This window comes from Hyla sarda, unplaced genomic scaffold, assembly GCF_029499605.1.
Source record: "Hyla sarda isolate aHylSar1 unplaced genomic scaffold, aHylSar1.hap1 scaffold_204, whole genome shotgun sequence".
NCBI classification, from domain to species: domain Eukaryota; kingdom Metazoa; phylum Chordata; class Amphibia; order Anura; family Hylidae; genus Hyla; species Hyla sarda.
In genome coordinates, this window is record NW_026608702.1 from 119,422 (window position 1) to 135,591 (window position 16,170).

The 16,170-nt window shown below is 46.0% G+C and overlaps 7 non-coding genes across 7 annotated transcripts; all 7 read left to right on the forward strand.

Moving 5' to 3' along the window:
• The first annotated feature begins 889 nt into the window (after positions 1-889).
• LOC130318047 (U2 spliceosomal RNA) lies at positions 890-1,080 on the forward strand. The gene has a single exon (XR_008865020.1). It is a non-coding gene; the product is annotated as a U2 spliceosomal RNA (small nuclear RNA).
• A 2,094-nt stretch (positions 1,081-3,174) lies between these two features.
• LOC130318048 (U2 spliceosomal RNA) lies at positions 3,175-3,365 on the forward strand. The gene has a single exon (XR_008865021.1). It is a non-coding gene; the product is annotated as a U2 spliceosomal RNA (small nuclear RNA).
• A 2,083-nt stretch (positions 3,366-5,448) lies between these two features.
• Positions 5,449-5,640, forward strand: LOC130317981 (U2 spliceosomal RNA). Its single transcript, XR_008864978.1, has one exon. It is a non-coding gene; the product is annotated as a U2 spliceosomal RNA (small nuclear RNA).
• Positions 5,641-7,732: 2,092 nt separating this feature from the next.
• On the forward strand, positions 7,733-7,923 carry LOC130318049 (U2 spliceosomal RNA). Its single transcript, XR_008865022.1, has one exon. It is a non-coding gene; the product is annotated as a U2 spliceosomal RNA (small nuclear RNA).
• A 2,094-nt stretch (positions 7,924-10,017) lies between these two features.
• On the forward strand, positions 10,018-10,208 carry LOC130318050 (U2 spliceosomal RNA). The gene has a single exon (XR_008865023.1). It is a non-coding gene; the product is annotated as a U2 spliceosomal RNA (small nuclear RNA).
• Positions 10,209-12,299: 2,091 nt separating this feature from the next.
• Positions 12,300-12,490, forward strand: LOC130318052 (U2 spliceosomal RNA). Its single transcript, XR_008865024.1, has one exon. It is a non-coding gene; the product is annotated as a U2 spliceosomal RNA (small nuclear RNA).
• Positions 12,491-14,587: 2,097 nt separating this feature from the next.
• LOC130318053 (U2 spliceosomal RNA) lies at positions 14,588-14,778 on the forward strand. Its single transcript, XR_008865025.1, has one exon. It is a non-coding gene; the product is annotated as a U2 spliceosomal RNA (small nuclear RNA).
• Positions 14,779-16,170: the final 1,392 nt, after the last annotated feature.

Sequence of the window (16,170 nt, forward strand, 5' to 3'; positions counted from 1 at the left end):
ATATATATATATATATACGCGCACACACACACATATATATAAACGTATTCTCCGTTGAGATATTGCAGCCGCTGCTGTGTCCAGGCCCAGGAGCCTTAGCACTGTGCTGTGATGTCACTCAATACCACTGACATCACTAGGTGTAAACAACATCTCTCCTTTGCTGTGTATGTGACTATGGAGCTGTTTGGTGATGTCGTCTATTATGGCCTTCATAGAAGCAACAGGAGATTGTTGCATCCATCTAGAACCCTCAGAACTACAGTGCTATGATGTCACTCACTTCCACAGGCCTTGCAGAGTGTAAACAACAACAACCCAGCTTTGTTGTGTATGTAACCATAGGGATTGTGATGTCACCTAGAACCTTCACAGCAGCGACAGCTTTATGAGGAGCATCAGCACTGCTCTGCCTGAGCAGAACCATCACCGCCATAGGTTGTCAAATAACCCGGATTTAACCCACACAGGTAAGTCCAATGGGGTGCAGGCATGTCCTCTATGCTTACAGCTTCCCGTGGGTGTTGGTTTGATACCGTTTGGGGACAGCCAAGGAGGCATCTGCAGGCAACAAAGGTAGGTGTGTGCTTGTGTGTGTGTTTCCTATGCAGATCCTAAGCCCAGTGTCACATGCAAGTAGGAGGAGTAAGAAGGGTTCCTGGCAAATCCGGGTTATGGATTGCATTTAAAAAGGCCCCGTGGGAGTGCAATGGGCCCCTGTCTTGCTGCTTAGCAATAATGGTATGGGTTTAGGTTCTGCTGTGTGTACTGGTGGTTGACTGCCCCCCAGCCCAGAGTGTGCATGGAAAATTGTCTGGCAGCCTCCCTGACAGCAAGCAGTGATAGTGCCCATGAAGGGGACCTTGTTGGGCCCGCCCCTTTCACGGTTATCGCTTCTCGGCCTTTTGGCTAAGATCAAGTGTAGTATCTGTTCTTATCAGTTTAATATCTGATACGTCCCCTATCTGGGGACCATATATTAAATGGATTTTTGAGAACGGGGGCCGATTTCGAAGCTTGCTTCCGTCGCCCTATGCATTGACCCGATATGGCAGTATCTTCGGGTACAGTGCACCACCCCCTTACAGGGTTAAAAAGAAAGATTCCTACTTTCATTGCTACCTGCTTGCTGGCTAGCCAGCTAGCCAGCCCTGTGGGCCTTGCTGCTGCTGCTGCTGCTGCTGCTGCTGCAGCCAAAAAACAAAAGGTGGTGCTGCTGCTGCTTCTGCTGCTTCTGCTTGTGTCTGGCCGCTGTTGGAGCGTCCAGGCACAGGACTTCTGCTGCTGCTGACTAAATGGCCTCCTTAATTGGATCATTTGAGTAGCCAGCACACCTGTGCAGGTAGGGCATGACATGATAGGCAGCTGCCTTGATAGCGGGTGGGTGCTGAATGTTCCTAATTGACAAAATAAGATTAATGCTTATGAAGAAATATAAAATCTCATCCCTTCCCCAATATCGCGCCACACCCCTACCCCTTAATTCCCTGGTTGAACTTGATGGACATATGTCTTTTTTCGACCGTACTAACTATGTAACTATGTAACATAACATGGGGGGGTCTCCTGGCTGTTCACACAGGTGTGTCATTGCTGTACATTGACCATGCATTGCTTCTGTGGTATTGCAAAGGCAAAGACAAATGCTTCCAGCCATCCATTGCACTAATGGATTGGTCATCCGCTGGCTGTCTATGTCCCGCATCAATATAGACCAAAGTACAGAGGGTTAGGCTATGCTATAGTGCACCTACATGATGCATCAGAAGGTGCGAGGCCCTTGCTAAATTCTGTGCACAGACTTTGAGATCTATGCTTTAGACTGTATCTAAACCTGCTCCAACATGGACTGACATTCTGGCCTACTTTCAGCCGATGCGACTTGTCTGTCGCTGAACAGTCGCTTTTTATGTATTCAGCACCTATGTATAATGTTGTAAAAATGCTCTAGAAGCTAAAGTCGCAGAAATGTCACACATATTTGGCCTGCAACTTTCTGTGCGACAAATTCAGACAGGAAAAATCAGTATAAATCCTTAGAAAATTATCCCCCAGTGTCTCCATCTGCTGGCGGTATTGAATAAGCATTGCTGCACTGATGGGGTATGCATTAGACGAAAAAAAAGAAGAAAAAGAAGAATAATACGCCCAGAAAAGAGGCGAAAAGGAGAAAAACGTAAAAAAAACGTGAAAAAAAAGTAAGAGGAAGAGAAGGGAAAAAAAGGTGGAAATGGGTTTAAAAGTGATTTCGGCGGAGAAATATATATATATATATATATATATATATATATATATATATATACGCGCACACACACACATATATATAAACGTATTCTCCGTTGAGATATTGCAGCCGCTGCTGTGTCCAGGCCCAGGAGCCTTAGCACTGTGCTGTGATGTCACTCAATACCACTGACATCACTAGGTGTAAACAACATCTCTCCTTTGCTGTGTATGTGACTATGGAGCTGTTTGGTGATGTCGTCTATTATGGCCTTCATAGAAGCAACAGGAGATTGTTGCATCCATCTAGAACCCTCAGAACTACAGTGCTATGATGTCACTCACTTCCACAGGCCTTGCAGAGTGTAAACAACAACAACCCAGCTTTGTTGTGTATGTAACCATAGGGATTGTGATGTCACCTAGAACCTTCACAGCAGCGACAGCTTTATGAGGAGCATCAGCACTGCTCTGCCTGAGCAGAACCATCACCGCCATAGGTTGTCAAATAACCCGGATTTAACCCACACAGGTAAGTCCAATGGGGTGCAGGCATGTCCTCTATGCTTACAGCTTCCCGTGGGTGTTGGTTTGATACCGTTTGGGGACAGCCAAGGAGGCATCTGCAGGCAACAAAGGTAGGTGTGTGCTTGTGTGTGTGTTTCCTATGCAGATCCTAAGCCCAGTGTCACATGCAAGTAGGAGGAGTAAGAAGGGTTCCTGGCAAATCCGGGTTATGGATTGCATTTAAAAAGGCCCCGTGGGAGTGCAATGGGCCCCTGTCTTGCTGCTTAGCAATAATGGTATGGGTTTAGGTTCTGCTGTGTGTACTGGTGGTTGACTGCCCCCCAGCCCAGAGTGTGCATGGAAAATTGTCTGGCAGCCTCCCTGACAGCAAGCAGTGATAGTGCCCATGAAGGGGACCTTGTTGGGCCCGCCCCTTTCACGGTTATCGCTTCTCGGCCTTTTGGCTAAGATCAAGTGTAGTATCTGTTCTTATCAGTTTAATATCTGATACGTCCCCTATCTGGGGACCATATATTAAATGGATTTTTGAGAACGGGGGCCGATTTCGAAGCTTGCTTCCGTCGCCCTATGCATTGACCCGATATGGCAGTATCTTCGGGTACAGTGCACCACCCCCTTACAGGGTTAAAAAGAAAGATTCCTACTTTCATTGCTACCTGCTTGCTGTCTAGCCAGCTAGCCAGCCCTGTGGGCCTTGCTGCTGCTGCTGCTGCAGCCAAAAAACAAAAGGTGGTGCTGCTGCTGCTTCTGCTGCTTCTGCTTGTGTCTGGCCGCTGTTGGAGCGTCCAGGCACAGGACTTCTGCTGCTGCTGACTAAATGGCCTCCTTAATTGGATCATTTGAGTAGCCAGCACACCTGTGCAGGTAGGGCATGACATGATAGGCAGCTGCCTTGATAGCGGGTGGGTGCTGAATGTTCCTAATTGACAAAATAAGATTAATGCTTATGAAGAAATATAAAATCTCATCCCTTCCCCAATATCGCGCCACACCCCTACCCCTTAATTCCCTGGTTGAACTTGATGGACATATGTCTTTTTTCGACCGTACTAACTATGTAACTATGTAACATAACATGGGGGGGTCTCCTGGCTGTTCACACAGGTGTGTCATTGCTGTACATTGACCATGCATTGCTTCTGTGGTATTGCAAAGGCAAAGACAAATGCTTCCAGCCATCCATTGCACTAATGGATTGGTCATCAGCTGGCTGTCTATGTCCCGCATCAATATAGACCAAAGTACAGAGGGTTAGGCTATGCTATAGTGCACCTACCTGATGCATCAGAAGGTGCGAGGCCCTTGCTAAATTCTGTGCACAGACTTTGAGATCTATGCTTTAGACTGTATCTAAACCTGCTCCAACATGGACTGACATTCTGGCCTACTTTCAGCCGATGCGACTTGTCTGTCGCTGAACAGTCGCTTTTTATGTATTCAGCACCTATGTATAATGTTGTAAAAATGCTCTAGAAGCTAAAGTCGCAGAAATGTCACACATATTTGGCCTGCAACTTTCTGTGCGACAAATTCAGACAGGAAAAATCAGTATAAATCCTTAGAAAATTATCCCCCAGTGTCTCCATCTGCTGGCGGTATTGAATAAGCATTGCTGCACTGATGGGGTATGCATTAGACGAAAAAAAAGAAGAAAAAGAAGAATAATACGCCCAGAAAAGAGGCGAAAAGGAGAAAAACGTAAAAAAACGTGAAAAAAAAGTAAGAGGAAGAGAAGGGAAAAAAAGGTGGAAATGGGTTTAAAAGTGATTTCGGCGGAGAAATATATATATATATATATATATATATATATATATATATATATATACGCGCACACACACACATATATATAAACGTATTCTCCGTTGAGATATTGCAGCCGCTGCTGTGTCCAGGCCCAGGAGCCTTAGCACTGTGCTGTGATGTCACTCAATACCACTGACATCACTAGGTGTAAACAACATCTCTCCTTTGCTGTGTATGTGACTATGGAGCTGTTTGGTGATGTCGTCTATTATGGCCTTCATAGAAGCAACAGGAGATTGTTGCATCCATCTAGAACCCTCAGAACTACAGTGCTATGATGTCACTCACTTCCACAGGCCTTGCAGAGTGTAAACAACAACAACCCAGCTTTGTTGTGTATGTAACCATAGGGATTGTGATGTCACCTAGAACCTTCACAGCAGCGACAGCTTTATGAGGAGCATCAGCACTGCTCTGCCTGAGCAGAACCATCACCGCCATAGGTTGTCAAATAACCCGGATTTAACCCACACAGGTAAGTCCAATGGGGTGCAGACATGTCCTCTATGCTTACAGCTTCCCGTGGGTGTTGGTTTGATACCGTTTGGGGACAGCCAAGGAGGCATCTGCAGGCAACAAAGGTAGGTGTGTGCTTGTGTGTGTGTTTCCTATGCAGATCCTAAGCCCAGTGTCACATGCAAGTAGGAGGAGTAAGAAGGGTTCCTGGCAAATCCGGGTTATGGATTGCATTTAAAAAGGCCCCGTGGGAGTGCAATGGGCCCCTGTCTTGCTGCTTAGCAATAATGGTATGGGTTTAGGTTCTGCTGTGTGTACTGGTGGTTGACTGCCCCCCAGCCCAGAGTGTGCATGGAAAATTGTCTGGCAGCCTCCCTGACAGCAAGCAGTGATAGTGCCCATGAAGGGGACCTTGTTGGGCCCGCCCCTTTCACGGTTATCGCTTCTCGGCCTTTTGGCTAAGATCAAGTGTAGTATCTGTTCTTATCAGTTTAATATCTGATACGTCCCCTATCTGGGGACCATATATTAAATGGATTTTTGAGAACAGGGGGCCGATTTCGAAGCTTGCTTCCGTCGCCCTATGCATTGACCCGATATGGCAGTATCTTCGGGTACAGTGCACCACCCCCTTACAGGGTTAAAAAGAAAGATTCCTACTTTCATTGCTACCTGCTTGCTGGCTAGCCAGCTAGCCAGCCCTGTGGGCCTTGCTGCTGCTGCTGCTGCTGCTGCTGCAGCCAAAAAACAAAAGGTGGTGCTGCTGCTGCTTCTGCTGCTTCTGCTTGTGTCTGGCCGCTGTTGGAGCGTCCAGGCACAGGACTTCTGCTGCTGCTGACTAAATGGCCTCCTTAATTGGATCATTTGAGTAGCCAGCACACCTGTGCAGGTAGGGCATGACATGATAGGCAGCTGCCTTGATAGCGGGTGGGTGCTGAATGTTCCTAATTGACAAAATAAGATTAATGCTTATGAAGAAATATAAAATCTCATCCCTTCCCCAATATCGCGCCACACCCCTACCCCTTAATTCCCTGGTTGAACTTGATGGACATATGTCTTTTTTCGACCGTACTAACTATGTAACTATGTAACATAACATGGGGGGGTCTCCTGGCTGTTCACACAGGTGTGTCATTGCTGTACATTGACCATGCATTGCTTCTGTGGTATTGCAAAGGCAAAGACAAATGCTTCCAGCCATCCATTGCACTAATGGATTGGTCATCAGCTGGCTGTCTATGTCCCGCATCAATATAGACCAAAGTACAGAGGGTTAGGCTATGCTATAGTGCACCTACCTGATGCATCAGAAGGTGCGAGGCCCTTGCTAAATTCTGTGCACAGACTTTGAGATCTATGCTTTAGACTGTATCTAAACCTGCTCCAACATGGACTGACATTCTGGCCTACTTTCAGCCGATGCGACTTGTCTGTCGCTGAACAGTCGCTTTTTATGTATTCAGCACCTATGTATAATGTTGTAAAAATGCTCTAGAAGCTAAAGTCGCAGAAATGTCACACATATTTGGCCTGCAACTTTCTGTGCGACAAATTCAGACAGGAAAAATCAGTATAAATCCTTAGAAAATTATCCCCCAGTGTCTCCATCTGCTGGCGGTATTGAATAAGCATTGCTGCACTGATGGGGTATGCATTAGACGAAAAAAAAGAAGAAAAAGAAGAATAATACGCCCAGAAAAGAGGCGAAAAGGAGAAAAACGTAAAAAAACGTGAAAAAAAAGTAAGAGGAAGAGAAGGGAAAAAAAGGTGGAAATGGGTTTAAAAGTGATTTCGGCGGAGATATATATATATATATATATATATATATATATATATATATATATATACGCGCACACACACACATATATATAAACGTATTCTCCGTTGAGATATTGCAGCCGCTGCTGTGTCCAGGCCCAGGAGCCTTAGCACTGTGCTGTGATGTCACTCAATACCACTGACATCACTAGGTGTAAACAACATCTCTCCTTTGCTGTGTATGTGACTATGGAGCTGTTTGGTGATGTCGTCTATTATGGCCTTCATAGAAGCAACAGGAGATTGTTGCATCCATCTAGAACCCTCAGAACTACAGTGCTATGATGTCACTCACTTCCACAGGCCTTGCAGAGTGTAAACAACAACAACCCAGCTTTGTTGTGTATGTAACCATAGGGATTGTGATGTCACCTAGAACCTTCACAGCAGCGACAGCTTTATGAGGAGCATCAGCACTGCTCTGCCTGAGCAGAACCATCACCGCCATAGGTTGTCAAATAACCCGGATTTAACCCACACAGGTAAGTCCAATGGGGTGCAGGCATGTCCTCTATGCTTACAGCTTCCCGTGGGTGTTGGTTTGATACCGTTTGGGGACAGCCAAGGAGGCATCTGCAGGCAACAAAGGTAGGTGTGTGCTTGTGTGTGTGTTTCCTATGCAGATCCTAAGCCCAGTGTCACATGCAAGTAGGAGGAGTAAGAAGGGTTCCTGGCAAATCCGGGTTATGGATTGCATTTAAAAAGGCCCCGTGGGAGTGCAATGGGCCCCTGTCTTGCTGCTTAGCAATAATGGTATGGGTTTAGGTTCTGCTGTGTGTACTGGTGGTTGACTGCCCCCCAGCCCAGAGTGTGCATGGAAAATTGTCTGGCAGCCTCCCTGACAGCAAGCAGTGATAGTGCCCATGAAGGGGACCTTGTTGGGCCCGCCCCTTTCACGGTTATCGCTTCTCGGCCTTTTGGCTAAGATCAAGTGTAGTATCTGTTCTTATCAGTTTAATATCTGATACGTCCCCTATCTGGGGACCATATATTAAATGGATTTTTGAGAACGGGGGCCGATTTCGAAGCTTGCTTCCGTCGCCCTATGCATTGACCCGATATGGCAGTATCTTCGGGTACAGTGCACCACCCCCTTACAGGGTTAAAAAGAAAGATTCCTACTTTCATTGCTACCTGCTTGCTGGCTAGCCAGCTAGCCAGCCCTGTGGGCCTTGCTGCTGCTGCTGCTGCTGCTGCTGCTGCTGCAGCCAAAAAACAAAAGGTGGTGCTGCTGCTGCTTCTGCTGCTTCTGCTTGTGTCTGGCCGCTGTTGGAGCGTCCAGGCACAGGACTTCTGCTGCTGCTGACTAAATGGCCTCCTTAATTGGATCATTTGAGTAGCCAGCACACCTGTGCAGGTAGGGCATGACATGATAGGCAGCTGCCTTGATAGCGGGTGGGTGCTGAATGTTCCTAATTGACAAAATAAGATTAATGCTTATGAAGAAATATAAAATCTCATCCCTTCCCCAATATCGCGCCACACCCCTACCCCTTAATTCCCTGGTTGAACTTGATGGACATATGTCTTTTTTCGACCGTACTAACTATGTAACTATGTAACATAACATGGGGGGGTCTCCTGGCTGTTCACACAGGTGTGTCATTGCTGTACATTGACCATGCATTGCTTCTGTGGTATTGCAAAGGCAAAGACAAATGCTTCCAGCCATCCATTGCACTAATGGATTGGTCATCAGCTGGCTGTCTATGTCCCGCATCAATATAGACCAAAGTACAGAGGGTTAGGCTATGCTATAGTGCACCTACCTGATGCATCAGAAGGTGCGAGGCCCTTGCTAAATTCTGTGCACAGACTTTGAGATCTATGCTTTAGACTGTATCTAAACCTGCTCCAACATGGACTGACATTCTGGCCTACTTTCAGCCGATGCGACTTGTCTGTCGCTGAACAGTCGCTTTTTATGTATTCAGCACCTATGTATAATGTTGTAAAAATGCTCTAGAAGCTAAAGTCGCAGAAATGTCACACATATTTGGCCTGCAACTTTCTGTGCGACAAATTCAGACAGGAAAAATCAGTATAAATCCTTAGAAAATTATCCCCCAGTGTCTCCATCTGCTGGCGGTATTGAATAAGCATTGCTGCACTGATGGGGTATGCATTAGACGAAAAAAAAGAAGAAAAAGAAGAATAATACGCCCAGAAAAGAGGCGAAAAGGAGAAAAACGTAAAAAAACGTGAAAAAAAAGTAAGAGGAAGAGAAGGGAAAAAAAGGTGGAAATGGGTTTAAAAGTGATTTCGGCGGAGAAATATATATATATATATATATATATATATATATATATATATACGCGCACACACACACATATATATAAACGTATTCTCCGTTGAGATATTGCAGCCGCTGCTGTGTCCAGGCCCAGGAGCCTTAGCACTGTGCTGTGATGTCACTCAATACCACTGACATCACTAGGTGTAAACAACATCTCTCCTTTGCTGTGTATGTGACTATGGAGCTGTTTGGTGATGTCGTCTATTATGGCCTTCATAGAAGCAACAGGAGATTGTTGCATCCATCTAGAACCCTCAGAACTACAGTGCTATGATGTCACTCACTTCCACAGGCCTTGCAGAGTGTAAACAACAACAACCCAGCTTTGTTGTGTATGTAACCATAGGGATTGTGATGTCACCTAGAACCTTCACAGCAGCGACAGCTTTATGAGGAGCATCAGCACTGCTCTGCCTGAGCAGAACCATCACCGCCATAGGTTGTCAAATAACCCGGATTTAACCCACACAGGTAAGTCCAATGGGGTGCAGGCATGTCCTCTATGCTTACAGCTTCCCGTGGGTGTTGGTTTGATACCGTTTGGGGACAGCCAAGGAGGCATCTGCAGGCAACAAAGGTAGGTGTGTGCTTGTGTGTGTGTTTCCTATGCAGATCCTAAGCCCAGTGTCACATGCAAGTAGGAGGAGTAAGAAGGGTTCCTGGCAAATCCGGGTTATGGATTGCATTTAAAAAGGCCCCGTGGGAGTGCAATGGGCCCCTGTCTTGCTGCTTAGCAATAATGGTATGGGTTTAGGTTCTGCTGTGTGTACTGGTGGTTGACTGCCCCCCAGCCCAGAGTGTGCATGGAAAATTGTCTGGCAGCCTCCCTGACAGCAAGCAGTGATAGTGCCCATGAAGGGGACCTTGTTGGGCCCGCCCCTTTCACGGTTATCGCTTCTCGGCCTTTTGGCTAAGATCAAGTGTAGTATCTGTTCTTATCAGTTTAATATCTGATACGTCCCCTATCTGGGGACCATATATTAAATGGATTTTTGAGAACGGGGGCCGATTTCGAAGCTTGCTTCCGTCGCCCTATGCATTGACCCGATATGGCAGTATCTTCGGGTACAGTGCACCACCCCCTTACAGGGTTAAAAAGAAAGATTCCTACTTTCATTGCTACCTGCTTGCTGGCTAGCCAGCTAGCCAGCCCTGTGGGCCTTGCTGCTGCTGCTGCTGCTGCTGCTGCAGCCAAAAAACAAAAGGTGGTGCTGCTGCTGCTTCTGCTGCTTCTGCTTGTGTCTGGCCGCTGTTGGAGCGTCCAGGCACAGGACTTCTGCTGCTGCTGACTAAATGGCCTCCTTAATTGGATCATTTGAGTAGCCAGCACACCTGTGCAGGTAGGGCATGACATGATAGGCAGCTGCCTTGATAGCGGGTGGGTGCTGAATGTTCCTAATTGACAAAATAAGATTAATGCTTATGAAGAAATATAAAATCTCATCCCTTCCCCAATATCGCGCCACACCCCTACCCCTTAATTCCCTGGTTGAACTTGATGGACATATGTCTTTTTTCGACCGTACTAACTATGTAACTATGTAACATAACATGGGGGGGTCTCCTGGCTGTTCACACAGGTGTGTCATTGCTGTACATTGACCATGCATTGCTTCTGTGGTATTGCAAAGGCAAAGACAAATGCTTCCAGCCATCCATTGCACTAATGGATTGGTCATCAGCTGGCTGTCTATGTCCCGCATCAATATAGACCAAAGTACAGAGGGTTAGGCTATGCTATAGTGCACCTACCTGATGCATCAGAAGGTGCGAGGCCCTTGCTAAATTCTGTGCACAGACTTTGAGATCTATGCTTTAGACTGTATCTAAACCTGCTCCAACATGGACTGACATTCTGGCCTACTTTCAGCCGATGCGACTTGTCTGTCGCTGAACAGTCGCTTTTTATGTATTCAGCACCTATGTATAATGTTGTAAAAATGCTCTAGAAGCTAAAGTCGCAGAAATGTCACACATATTTGGCCTGCAACTTTCTGTGCGACAAATTCAGACAGGAAAAATCAGTATAAATCCTTAGAAAATTATCCCCCAGTGTCTCCATCTGCTGGCGGTATTGAATAAGCATTGCTGCACTGATGGGGTATGCATTAGACGAAAAAAAAGAAGAAAAAGAAGAATAATACGCCCAGAAAAGAGGCGAAAAGGAGAAAAACGTAAAAAAACGTGAAAAAAAAGTAAGAGGAAGAGAAGGGAAAAAAAGGTGGAAATGGGTTTAAAAGTGATTTCGGCGGAGAAATATATATATATATATATATATATATATATATATATATATATATACGCGCACACACACACATATATATAAACATATTCTCCGTTGAGATATTGCAGCCGCTGCTGTGTCCAGGCCCAGGAGCCTTAGCACTGTGCTGTGATGTCACTCAATACCACTGACATCACTAGGTGTAAACAACATCTCTCCTTTGCTGTGTATGTGACTATGGAGCTGTTTGGTGATGTCGTCTATTACGGCCTTCATAGAAGCAACAGGAGATTGTTGCATCCATCTAGAACCCTCAGAACTACAGTGCTATGATGTCACTACTTCCACAGGCCTTGCAGTGTGTAAACAACAACAACCCAGCTTTGTTGTGTATGTAACCATAGGGATTGTGATGTCACCTAGAACCTTCACAGCAGCGACAGCTTTATGAGGAGCATCAGCACTGCTCTGCCTGAGCAGAACCATCACCGCCATAGGTTGTCAAATAACCCGGATTTAACCCACACAGGTAAGTCCAATGGGGTGCAGGCATGTCCTCTATGCTTACAGCTTCCCGTGGGTGTTGGTTTGATACCGTTTGGGGACAGCCAAGGAGGCATCTGCAGGCAACAAAGGTAGGTGTGTGCTTGTGTGTGTGTTTCCTATGCAGATCCTAAGCCCAGTGTCACATGCAAGTAGGAGGAGTAAGAAGGGTTCCTGGCAAATCCGGGTTATGGATTGCATTTAAAAAGGCCCCGTGGGAGTGCAATGGGCCCCTGTCTTGCTGCTTAGCAATAATGGTATGGGTTTAGGTTCTGCTGTGTGTACTGGTGGTTGACTGCCCCCCAGCCCAGAGTGTGCATGGAAAATTGTCTGGCAGCCTCCCTGACAGCAAGCAGTGATAGTGCCCATGAAGGGGACCTTGTTGGGCCCGCCCCTTTCACGGTTATCGCTTCTCGGCCTTTTGGCTAAGATCAAGTGTAGTATCTGTTCTTATCAGTTTAATATCTGATACGTCCCCTATCTGGGGACCATATATTAAATGGATTTTTGAGAACGGGGGCCGATTTCGAAGCTTGCTTCCGTCGCCCTATGCATTGACCCGATATGGCAGTATCTTCGGGTACAGTGCACCACCCCCTTACAGGGTTAAAAAGAAAGATTCCTACTTTCATTGCTACCTGCTTGCTGGCTAGCCAGCTAGCCAGCCCTGTGGGCCTTGCTGCTGCTGCTGCTGCTGCTGCTGCTGCAGCCAAAAAACAAAAGGTGGTGCTGCTGCTGCTTCTGCTGCTTCTGCTTGTGTCTGGCCGCTGTTGGAGCGTCCAGGCACAGGACTTCTGCTGCTGCTGACTAAATGGCCTCCTTAATTGGATCATTTGAGTAGCCAGCACACCTGTGCAGGTAGGGCATGACATGATAGGCAGCTGCCTTGATAGCGGGTGGGTGCTGAATGTTCCTAATTGACAAAATAAGATTAATGCTTATGAAGAAATATAAAATCTCATCCCTTCCCCAATATCGCGCCACACCCCTACCCCTTAATTCCCTGGTTGAACTTGATGGACATATGTCTTTTTTCGACCGTACTAACTATGTAACTATGTAACATAACATGGGGGGGTCTCCTGGCTGTTCACACAGGTGTGTCATTGCTGTACATTGACCATGCATTGCTTCTGTGGTATTGCAAAGGCAAAGACAAATGCTTCCAGCCATCCATTGCACTAATGGATTGGTCATCAGCTGGCTGTCTATGTCCCGCATCAATATAGACCAAAGTACAGAGGGTTAGGCTATGCTATAGTGCACCTACCTGATGCATCAGAAGGTGCGAGGCCCTTGCTAAATTCTGTGCACAGACTTTGAGATCTATGCTTTAGACTGTATCTAAACCTGCTCCAACATGGACTGACATTCTGGCCTACTTTCAGCCGATGCGACTTGTCTGTCGCTGAACAGTCGCTTTTTATGTATTCAGCACCTATGTATAATGTTGTAAAAATGCTCTAGAAGCTAAAGTCGCAGAAATGTCACACATATTTGGCCTGCAACTTTCTGTGCGACAAATTCAGACAGGAAAAATCAGTATAAATCCTTAGAAAATTATCCCCCAGTGTCTCCATCTGCTGGCGGTATTGAATAAGCATTGCTGCACTGATGGGGTATGCATTAGACGAAAAAAAAGAAGAAAAAGAAGAATAATACGCCCAGAAAAGAGGCGAAAAGGAGAAAAACGTAAAAAAACGTGAAAAAAAAGTAAGAGGAAGAGAAGGGAAAAAAAGGTGGAAATGGGTTTAAAAGTGATTTCGGCGGAGAAATATATATATATATATATATATATATATATATATATATATATATATACGCGCACACACACACATATATATAAACGTATTCTCCGTTGAGATATTGCAGCCGCTGCTGTGTCCAGGCCCAGGAGCCTTAGCACTGTGCTGTGATGTCACTCAATACCACTGACATCACTAGGTGTAAACAACATCTCTCCTTTGCTGTGTATGTGACTATGGAGCTGTTTGGTGATGTCGTCTATTATGGCCTTCATAGAAGCAACAGGAGATTGTTGCATCCATCTAGAACCCTCAGAACTACAGTGCTATGATGTCACTCACTTCCACAGGCCTTGCAGAGTGTAAACAACAACAACCCAGCTTTGTTGTGTATGTAACCATAGGGATTGTGATGTCACCTAGAACCTTCACAGCAGCGACAGCTTTATGAGGAGCATCAGCACTGCTCTGCCTGAGCAGAACCATCACCGCCATAGGTTGTCAAATAACCCGGATTTAACCCACACAGGTAAGTCCAATGGGGTGCAGGCATGTCCTCTATGCTTACAGCTTCCCGTGGGTGTTGGTTTGATACCGTTTGGGGACAGCCAAGGAGGCATCTGCAGGCAACAAAGGTAGGTGTGTGCTTGTGTGTGTGTTTCCTATGCAGATCCTAAGCCCAGTGTCACATGCAAGTAGGAGGAGTAAGAAGGGTTCCTGGCAAATCCGGGTTATGGATTGCATTTAAAAAGGCCCCGTGGGAGTGCAATGGGCCCCTGTCTTGCTGCTTAGCAATAATGGTATGGGTTTAGGTTCTGCTGTGTGTACTGGTGGTTGACTGCCCCCCAGCCCAGAGTGTGCATGGAAAATTGTCTGGCAGCCTCCCTGACAGCAAGCAGTGATAGTGCCCATGAAGGGGACCTTGTTGGGCCCGCCCCTTTCACGGTTATCGCTTCTCGGCCTTTTGGCTAAGATCAAGTGTAGTATCTGTTCTTATCAGTTTAATATCTGATACGTCCCCTATCTGGGGACCATATATTAAATGGATTTTTGAGAACGGGGGCCGATTTCGAAGCTTGCTTCCGTCGCCCTATGCATTGACCCGATATGGCAGTATCTTCGGGTACAGTGCACCACCCCCTTACAGGGTTAAAAAGAAAGATTCCTACTTTCATTGCTACCTGCTTGCTGGCTAGCCAGCTAGCCAGCCCTGTGGGCCTTGCTGCTGCTGCTGCTGCTGCAGCCAAAAAACAAAAGGTGGTGCTGCTGCTGCTTCTGCTGCTTCTGCTTGTGTCTGGCCGCTGTTGGAGCGTCCAGGCACAGGACTTCTGCTGCTGCTGACTAAATGGCCTCCTTAATTGGATCATTTGAGTAGCCAGCACACCTGTGCAGGTAGGGCATGACATGATAGGCAGCTGCCTTGATAGCGGGTGGGTGCTGAATGTTCCTAATTGACAAAATAAGATTAATGCTTATGAAGAAATATAAAATCTCATCCCTTCCCCAATATCGCGCCACACCCCTACCCCTTAATTCCCTGGTTGAACTTGATGGACATATGTCTTTTTTCGACCGTACTAACTATGTAACTATGTAACATAACATGGGGGGGTCTCCTGGCTGTTCACACAGGTGTGTCATTGCTGTACATTGACCATGCATTGCTTCTGTGGTATTGCAAAGGCAAAGACAAATGCTTCCAGCCATCCATTGCACTAATGGATTGGTCATCAGCTGGCTGTCTATGTCCCGCATCAATATAGACCAAAGTACAGAGGGTTAGGCTATGCTATAGTGCACCTACCTGATGCATCAGAAGGTGCGAGGCCCTTGCTAAATTCTGTGCACAGACTTTGAGATCTATGCTTTAGACTGTATCTAAACCTGCTCCAACATGGACTGACATTCTGGCCTACTTTCAGCCGATGCGACTTGTCTGTCGCTGAACAGTCGCTTTTTATGTATTCAGCACCTATGTATAATGTTGTAAAAATGCTCTAGAAGCTAAAGTCGCAGAAATGTCACACATATTTGGCCTGCAACTTTCTGTGCGACAAATTCAGACAGGAAAAATCAGTATAAATCCTTAGAAAATTATCCCCCAGTGTCTCCATCTGCTGGCGGTATTGAATAAGCATTGCTGCACTGATGGGGTATGCATTAGACGAAAAAAAAGAAGAAAAAGAAGAATAATACGCCCAGAAAAGAGGCGAAAAGGAGAAAAACGTAAAAAAACGTGAAAAAAAAGTAAGAGGAAGAGAAGGGAAAAAAAGGTGGAAATGGGTTTAAAAGTGATTTCGGCGGAGAAATATATATATATATATATATATATATATATATATATATATATATACGCGCACACACACACATATATATAAACGTATTCTCCGTTGAGATATTGCAGCCGCTGCTGTGTCCAGGCCCAGGAGCCTTAGCACTGTGCTGTGATGTCACTCAATACCACTGACATCACTAGGTGTAAACAACATCTCTCCTTTGCTGTGTATGTGACTATGGAGCTGTTTGGTGAT